This window comes from Idiotropiscis lumnitzeri, chromosome 15 (genome assembly GCF_059441095.1).
Source record: "Idiotropiscis lumnitzeri isolate Australia: NSW breed Sydney's pygmy pipehorse chromosome 15, RoL_Ilum_1.0, whole genome shotgun sequence".
In the NCBI taxonomy this organism is placed as follows: domain Eukaryota; kingdom Metazoa; phylum Chordata; class Actinopteri; order Syngnathiformes; family Syngnathidae; genus Idiotropiscis; species Idiotropiscis lumnitzeri.
In genome coordinates, this window is record NC_142405.1 from 12,875,505 (window position 1) to 12,885,216 (window position 9,712).

At 38.9% G+C, this 9,712-nt stretch overlaps 1 long non-coding RNA gene across 2 annotated transcripts; it reads left to right on the forward strand.

Annotated features, from left to right (window-relative positions):
• The first annotated feature begins 2,669 nt into the window (after positions 1-2,669).
• On the forward strand, positions 2,670-5,322 carry LOC148322987 (uncharacterized). Of its 2 annotated transcripts, XR_015846665.1 has the most exons (5): positions 2,670-2,810; positions 4,367-4,496; positions 4,561-4,940; positions 5,050-5,106; positions 5,292-5,322. It is a non-coding gene; the product is annotated as an uncharacterized LOC148322987 (long non-coding RNA). The 2 variants fall into 2 exon arrangements; XR_015846666.1 differs by lacking the exons at positions 5,050-5,106; positions 5,292-5,322 and having other exon boundaries at positions 4,561-4,695; positions 4,772-4,794.
• Positions 5,323-9,712: the final 4,390 nt, after the last annotated feature.

A 9,712-nucleotide genomic window follows, 5' to 3' on the forward strand; every position in this document is an offset into this window, starting at 1 on the left:
TCAAAACAGCGCAAAGGATTATTGGCTGCCCTCTCCCCTCACTGTCGGACATCTACACCGCCCGGTGCCTCAGAAGGGCTCTCAACATCGTCAAAGACAATACCCACCCAAACTCACACCTGTTCGACCTGTTGCCCTCTGGCAGGCGCTACAGATGCATCAAATCAAGGACCAATAGACTGAGAAACAGTTTCTCACCGAGAGCCATCTCCATACTGAACTCTCACACACACACACGAGACCACCCTAACCTTGCAAAACAGCATTGTGATGTGTTTCTATATGCCCTATTCAGTACTGAATTCCATTGCACTGTCTTATTTATTTATCTAATTTATATATTTGTCTGTATTATTGTTGTATTGCACTGGAGAGGGGAGCCCTCTAATCTCGTTGCACACTTGAGTACAATGACAATAAAGGGATTTCTATTTCTATTTCTATTTCTATTAATGCTAACAGGCACATTTCGACAGTTGATTTGTGGTTTTCAGTTGAACAGTGGCACCTAATTGTCAGATTGGTAGAAAAGAAGCATTTAAACATCACCAGCTATTTTGGTGTAACATTTCTACTTACATTTCAAACAGATTGCACAACGTACTGAAATCAGAACGTCCCTTTTCAGCTAAAGGAGAGGATGCGATGAGCACCACATTTGAATCCAACACCCAAAAACTCAGCGACCCTAAATTAACTTTCTCAAATGAAAATACTACAACGGCAACCAAAACAAGGCTTATCGATTCCAACAATCTAACAGCACATACCAAGTAGCGAAACTCACTTGAGTGTACTAAACAATCTTTCACACTTGCTAAAACCTTGGTGGCCATTTGTGGGGAAAAAGCTTTAGTTGCAACTCCGCCTTGGGTGCTACTGTTTTGATTTTTTGTTTATTTTTTTTTTATTAAGAACTTCAATATACATAAACAAAACAAACAACAATGGTGTATAATATATTTAACAAGTGAGGATTGTATTATGATTGCTGGCATTATTTTAAACACTAACGGGACAGAAGGTCAATTATTTAATTTAGCAGGTTCATATTTATTGAATATGTTAAACATTGATTAAACAAAAAGCATTCATCAAATGAAAGTACTGTGCATAGATAGGATTGACAAGGATTGTAGTCATGGCGTTTAGTGATTCATAATATTATTCTCATATGCTAAATTTATATTACTTAGTTTGAATGTAAGGCACGGTGGCCGACTGGTTAGCACGATGGCCTCACAGTGAGAGACAGCATCGGGCGTGGGTTCGATCCCGGGTCCGGCCATCCTGTGTGGAGTTTGCATGTTCTCCCCGTGCCTGCGTGGGTTTCCTCCGGGTACTCCGGTTTCCTCCCACATTCCAAAAACATGCATGGCAGGTTGATTGAGCACTCGAAATTGCCCCTAGGTATGAGTGTGAGCGCGGATGGTTGTTCGTCTCTGTGTGCCCTGCAATTGGCTGGCAACCAGTTCAGGGTGTCCCCCGCCTACTGCCCGAAGATGGCTGGGATAGGCTCCAGCACCCCTGCGACCCTAGTGAGGAGAAGCGGTACAGATGATGGATGGATGGATAATTTGAATGTAAGACCTCAAACTTGCACAAATAGTATTTTCATGACCCACGCTCTCATTCAGAACAAACAGATTCAGTCTGCTCAGGTCAAACTGATGACAAACCAGATAGCACTTCATGGACAAATACGATAAAACACATTCTCCACGTAGGCCATAGAAGACACAAACATATCAAGTTGGGCCGGGGGAGGACGTCACAGGGACGCTATCAAGAACACCAAAAAAAATAACAATTTGATCTGGGAAAACATTCACCACACAATCTGCACACCGACAAGATTATAGGGGAAGGAGAGACGGAGAGACGGAGAGACTGCCGCCTGCCTGAGGAGGTCAGCATTAGACGTGGAACGTGGACCAGGAAGGAGCAAGGACGACCGATTCAACCTACATGACACATGACGTAGAAAACCTCCTATAAAATGTGAGGCTGGGCTGAGATCAGCGCGCCATTTTTCGATTGTGCTCGTTCGAGTACAGTTTCTCGTGAGATTAAGAAAAAAACGCCCAGATATCTGTATTTTATGAACTCCAGAAATCGAAGAAACTAAAATATCGGAACTCTAATCAGTTGTTGTTGAGTCTTTATTTTGACCCTTTTCTTCTTGAGTACAAAAAAAATGAACACGCATTGGAGTAAGATTGGCTTTTAATGTTCATTAACAAAATGATTCTCAATTTCTCGGTGGCTCAACTCCAACACTGGAACAAGAAGACTGTTTTGATTTTGACTATGCCGCTCTCTGCAAAAAAAGGACGTCAACTCGGTTCAGGGTTCGACACAGAGTAATACTTTCAAATTAATTATGAGAAAAATGAATAAATTATGGAGTAATATATTCATGAAAACTGCGCTGTTTTACGTTTATTTTAGAAATTAATCCACTATATTAAAAAAAACTGTCATATTCCGAAAGTATTTCCGTTTGTAAGTCCACCTTCGACAACATGGCGTAAAGAAATAGTTCCCATAAAATGCACCATCGTAAAAGTACACATTTGGACCTTCAGAATGTAAAATGAATTGCTTTAATAGCAATTTAAAACGTAATATATATTACGTTTGTCGTTGTTACAGTTTCTTTGTTCGTGTTTGGCTTTCGGCGGAAGTGGTGTTCTTTCGGCGGAGGCGTATACCTTTGTGGGTGAATTACTCACTTCCCTTTTCTTCTGTGGCCGCCATAGCGAGAGGAGGGTGATTCCCGGCGAGCCGAAACTTCAATGGCGATTATGGTGAGGAAACAATTGTAATGCTGTTTGTGTAATGTATGTGTCACGTTATTGTAACAACGGCATCTTCGGGTTACCAGCTAGTAGTGATGGGCAAATGAAGCTTTTATGAAGCGCTGAATCATTTGAAACAATCGGTTCAAAATGGTTTGAAGCTTCAAAGCTTCGGTGTTAATGACATCTGGTGGGGAAAAACTAGAACTGCAGTCACATACTGTGGAGGCTTTTCGGCAGTAAAACATTAGTATCTATACACAACACGTAAACAATGATTGGATACCTAGTTCTTTATACTAAAAAAATGTTTGTGTGTATTGTGGCAGGTTTTGAGTAAATAAAAAATCCCCATACCTTGTTTAATGTCCGGCTAAGAATTGTGAATTTCATTTCATTATTTTTTTCCTGACGTCTTAAGTTAACAAAAGCGTGAAACAATATTAAGCTAAGAAACCACGACTCATATGTTCACACACTAAAGGATGCCAATTTCGACATACATGAATTAGCAAAAACTATGGCACAAGTAAAGTATATGTATTTCAAAAATGTTTATTCAAAAATATTTCTTTTTCCACTGTCTTTGTATTTAGACGTTTTCTTTTTTTTTTAACTGACAAATTCAAATTTTGAGAAAAATGCGCTCACATGGCACAGATGTAGGCTGTGCGCATAAAAAATTTAAACCGTCGAGAAGGGTATGCGTGGCTTGCGGCGACCTCATGAAAGTAGCCGACAAGAGGTACGAAAATATTTGTTGCAAACCAGTACTTCCCGATATGGACAACATCGGGACGGGAGCGTAGACATGTCGGGCATTTTGCATCCACATCCGACTTGTGGTCAAGTCGCAACATGCATCCCTGTTTGAGCCTGAATGTGCAGTACATAGACGACAAGTGGCGACCGCGCACCAGCGTACTCGAGACGGCATTTTCCGGATGAAGCACACTTGTTTATTTGGCACTGGCATTCCATTGACATTTTTTTCATTCTATTTAGCATTTTGTTTACAGGTGACTAGCTCCTTTGCACGCGGCATTATTTATATTGTTTACAAGATACCTTTACACAAATCTAGGCTTTTGCAAATGTCATTACAGCATCTCGGCACAATCTATTTGCAGAAATTTTTTTTGTGAGGGGTACCCTTTTTCTCCTGTTTTTTGTGACATTGTTCAAATCATGCAGAGCAAGCTATTTGGAATGTTTATACAAATGGTTTTTTGCACTTTTCTTTTTGGTCAATAAAAAACAGTTAATATGCATTTCCTGCATTTATTTAGATTTTGGCCCTCAGGGGGAATTTATCGTGCATTTATCGTTATCGAGGTAAAATTGCCCAATTTACCGGGATATTGATTTTAGGTCATATCGCCCAGCCCTAGCTTCTGCTGAAGCTTAAAGCCTGGAATGACATCAAGAAGGTAGTCACATGTTCCAAGAGTTTCATTAATCTACACAATGGTAAAGCAATACTTGTGGAGTGTCTATCAATGTTGATAAAGGTCAAATGCGCTCAACAGTTTTTGCAGTGCTCTAACATAGATGTCCATTTATAGGTCTATGCCTCTCAACGCATGCGTGCTGGGAAGGGTAAAATGAGGAATTGTCGACGCATTCAATGCAGAGGGCCTTGTATCATCTATAACAAAGATGCCGGTGTCACCGAGGCATTCAGAAATATTCCTGGTAAGTTTTCATATTGTTTGGTGCTAAAGAGGTTAGAACCAGCATAAAAACCTTAATTTCTCAGCTGAGAACAGCGGAGGACTGTGGGCTTCTCCTCCGCCCAGCTTACTGGGGGAATGAATAAATGAGCGAGGCACCGGACGGCCCAGCCGATGTTCCGCCCTCCAGAGCCATAAACCTCACCGTGATTGGTTCGGGGGTATGAGTTTGCTGTATTATCTTTAAGATAACGTGCTTCCAGGTTACGCTGACATCAATCTTTCTTATTAATACAGGGCCGCAAATTGTCCTGTGGCCCCCGGGCCGTGAGTCTGATACCCCTGCACTAAACCAAGCACTCAGATGTAATGGTATGGTGAACAAGCAGCTGAATCTCCTCAGACTTGCCCCCAGTGGTCATGTGGGTCGCTTCTGCATCTGGACTGAGAGCGCTTTCTGACAACGGTGATATGAAGTTCTGAGTCTATTAAAGACCTCATTTTTGATTCAATTTTGTTGTAAATTTAACAAATCAACCAATAGTCCCTCCTCTTTAGCTTGCCAAATGCACAAGATGACAAACAAAGACCTGAGCAGGATTCTCAAGAGCGAGGAGATCCAGAAAACACAGGTAAGTGAACGTTCGCTTAAAAAAAAAAAAATCAATTAGTCAGGGGGGGGGCTATGAAGATACTCCCACTTTGGTCTGTGTTCATGATTCCTGATAAGTGTGAAGTTCTGAGCAATACAGTAAACCAAGAACTCAGATGTAATGGTATTGACATGTGTCGTTAAGAATTTGCCTCCTCCTTGCAGGAAGAAGATCGTCCGCAGAGCCCTAAAAAAGAACCCTCTTAAGAACCTGAGGATTATGTTCAAACTAAACCCTTAGTCATAGTCGGCTAGACGTCAGGCCATTCTCCAACATGACCCTACGGTAAGAAACTGGCAGTCCCTCTTAGAGCATGGACCTTGGAATTTAATCTTCCTCCGTTGTTTTCGTTCCAACAGATCAAGGCGAAGATGCTGAAACCCAAGAAGGGAAAGAAGGGAGCACCCAAGAAAGTTAAAGTCAAGGCTTAAATTTATACCTGACTGGAGTTCACTGAACAATAAATAAGTTTGGTTCAAATCAAGAGAGTCTGACATGTCTTCAACATTTTATACTAGAACTAAATACTGTAGATGTGTGTGAAAATTCTCCATATTCACCTGAAGAAACGGCAGCTCCCTGAACATCTCAAACTTGGGGCTCTTTGTGTCTCCACGGACAAGTTTAATATTCTGCAACATTTTAAATGGTCTGTTACAAAGTGTGTGTTACAGTTTGAGAGCAGGTGACATTTGAGTGCATATTCAGCTTAGTAGTGTAGCTGTAATGGACTGCGGACCTTCTCGACATGGTTCCACTTGAAATCTACGGTCACACTGCTTTGTGACACAATTGTTGTGTTTTCAACCACAATGGAGCCAAGAATGAGGAACCGAGCGCTTGATTTAATTGACTTCTGGAAGCAATCACAAAAGGAGTTAACAGAAAACTCAAAGTAGAATAGTAGGATGTTGGTTTACCGTGGATGGGTGGTGTCGTTTCTTGTGCTCTCGTTGTAGCTCGTTTCAAGTTATGAGTGCACTTTTGTCCACAGTGCCTAACAGTTACATTGGATTTTTTTTTTTTAAGTCACATTCATTGTTACATTGGTTCGTTGTGTCTCAAGATGAATTCAGCATTCCATCCATATATAATACCTGTGCATGGAACAGAGTGTCATTTGACACCAGACATTTTACTGGCCACGCAGACATCTTCAGCTCCAAAGCAGGTTGTACGAGCTGGATCTGACATGTCACATCGTATCCGCAGAGGTTGAATGTAGGGCATCCGCAGCATGAACATTGCCATTTTGAGATAACGTGTACCAAGACAGCAGCTGCCTTAAAAATAAAAAACCAGGAGAAAAACATTTCTGTTACAATAGACCAGGGGCCATTTGTCAAGGTCAGATAGCCCAAAAAGAATGTCTGAGTTGTAATCACAGCAAAGGTTCCATTTTGGAATTGAATAATTTATTCAAGTCAGTCCAAAGGTTGTGTGTATAAGTACAGTCCCAAAACAGATGGGATATTGTTTCCTCTTCATTCAAACAAAACGAGCATGTTAAGTCAATGTCAATTTTATATTTTTGTAGCTTGATTTTGACTGGATAACACCTAGGAAGTATTTTGAAAGTAACCTCTCTCACTTTGTTTCTAATCAAGTACTTCTTGGGCAGAAGCCAAGTAGATTTCCAATTTATGTTTTCGGATAAATTATTCCAGTAAAAAAAGTGCTGCAGGTTTGGAGACAATAGCCCTTTGAAAGATTTCTCTTACACGGACATTTGAGGCTTCATTGCTAAATATTGATCATATATTACCAATAAATAATCCTCTTGGATTAAAATTTGGAATGCAACAATTTGGCCCTTTAGGAGCAGAAATTAGCAACCTTCGAGAGCCATCAGGTATTGCATCAAATACAATCAAGTAGTCACGAGGTGTAACAGGGATACCATAAGCAGAGCAAAATTCTCCATATGTATACACCTGACTTTTTTCATTCAACAACTGGCTGAGTCAGAAAATATTATCAATCCACCTCTCAATAAATAAAGTTTTATTCTTAAATCTAATATCCTGATTATTCCAAATATAATATTTTTGAGAGAAATTGTGCTGGCAAATCATCGCCCAATACATTAGAAGTTGACTATGAAAGTTTTCTAATTTGACTGGTAATTTTGAAACATAATTACATCTCAACAAAAATTCCAGACATATATATATTAAATCTCTTTGTTGTGCCAAATGGAAGTTTTACAGAACTACCTGCATTTGCATATAATAATTTAATTTTCTCCAAATCCAAAGACATCCAAAGCTTTAAAAATAAGGTGGTGTTCAATGGAATCGAAGGCCTGGTAAAAATCTAAAAAGAGGATCAAACCTTCATCTTCTACTGAATCCAAGTAATCTAAAATATCAAGTACCAACCTTATTTTGTTTGTAATATGTCTGCCAGTCATAAATCCAGACCGAGTTTCCTCAATTATGTCATTCAGCGTTTCTTTTAACTTTTTAGCTAAACAAATTGCCATAATTTTATAGTCATTATTAAGGAGCGATATTGGCCTCCAATTGTCCAACAGTGAAGTGTCTTTCTGTGGTTTTGGAATCAGTGTAATTAGAAATAGAAATAGAAATAGAAATAGAAATCCCTTTATTGTCATTGTACTCAAGTGTGCAACGAGATTAGAGGGCTCCCCTCTCCAGTGCAATACAACAATAATACAGACAAATATATAAATTAGATAAATAAAGAAGACAGTGCAATGGAATTCTGTTTTGCGAGGTTAGGGTGGTCTCGTGTGTGTGTGAGAGTTCAGTATGGAGATGGCTCTCGGAAAGAAACTGTTTCTCAGTCTATTGGTCCTTGATTTGATGCATCTGTAGCGCCTGCCAGAGGGCAACAGGTCGAACAGGTGTGAGTTTGGGTGGGTATTGTCTTTGACGATGTTGAGAGCCCTTCTGAGGCACCGGGCGGTGTAGATGTCCGACAGTGGGGGGAGAGGGCAGCCAATAATCCTTTGCGCTGTTTTGACTGTCCTCTGGAGCCTCACTCTGTCCGCCTCAGTGCAGCCGCTGTACCAGGTGGAGACACAGTACGTCAGCAGGCTCTCGATGGACGAGTGGTAGAAGGCCAGCAGCAGCTTCCTGTCCAGGTTGAATTTCCTGAGGACTCTCAGGAAGTGCAGACGTTAATCCTTGAGTCAACGACGGAGGAAGCCTTTCGTTATTACTTTCGATGTAAACTTTGTGTAAAAATTGTGCAAATTCTTTTGAAAACATTTTGAATATTTCCCCTGTCAAACCATCAGGTCCTGGACTTTTATTGCAATTTAATTTTTTGATCGCATCTACAATTTATGTAATTCAATAATTCAGTTTTCAATTCAAATATTCAAGTTAAGAAATTCACATTCAAATCGATATTCAGATTCAGTTTCTAGTGGCACAAATATCAGGCCACAGTATGGGCTGAATACATGAATTTTAGATGGAAAAATTCAGATTCAAATTAAACAATTATGCAATTTATGTAATTCACTAATTCGGTTTTAAATTCAATAATTCATTTTTCAATTCGATTATTCAGTTTTCAATTCAAATATTCAACTTAGGCAATTCACATTCAAATCGATGATATTCAGATTCAGTTTCGAGAGGCACAAATATCAGCCCATACTGGAGTCCCATCATTCATTCACAAGAAGGATCTCTCAGGGATCTTCCCCAAAATAGACTACGCTAGTCTTAGAAATGTTATCATAAAATAATCAAAGCATACTGGTTTCAACCGAGTGTTTTCCAACAATTTGATATAGGATTCGTATTTTTTGTTGTCCTTATAAAAATAAATGGAATGTCCACACAGCAGGAATGCATTTTTCAGTTTCTTTTACTTAGCATTAACCACAGCAACGTACATTAGATGACTTCCCCTATTATTCTAATAAATTAAAAAAGGATAGAAAAGAAAGAAAACTTCCTCTATTCTTCTCCAAGTCATGCTTAACTTGGCTAACACAACACACGTACGCCACCTACTGGACTCTCTAGTACTAGTACTTCGCAGTCTAAATAACGTTGAATGCTTCTGTAAATAATTAACCCTTTTCTCACAACACGAGTTTTTTTTTTAATCATTTGTCCAACGTCCAACTAACGATTATTTTAAAAATCAATCGTGCTGATTAATTCATGAATCAGATTTTTTTTAAAACATGTTTTAATCTCTTTTTATTCCAAACCATGACAGGATTTCTAATTGACAATGAAGAATAAAACAAATTATGATTCAGTTACTGGTTTGGGATGTAATGTGTCTTAAATATTATATAAAATGTATTAAATATTTTTTAAGTTGAAAAAAATCTCAAGATCATGTAACTATCAAAAATAATGATCGATTCATTCGACAATCTAGTAGTTGAAACTCTTGTACAAGATGTAAAATAATGTCCTTAATTAGTTATTTGCGTTTGCTGAATTATTGTTCATAATTTAGTATTTTTAAAAGGACAAATGTTAAGTCAATTCCAGTGTTTTTCACCTGCATGTAAAAATCTAATTTTGAAATATTTATAGCAAAAGTATTTTGAGTTTCACGTTTTGAATTTTACTACTGAAATAAAGGT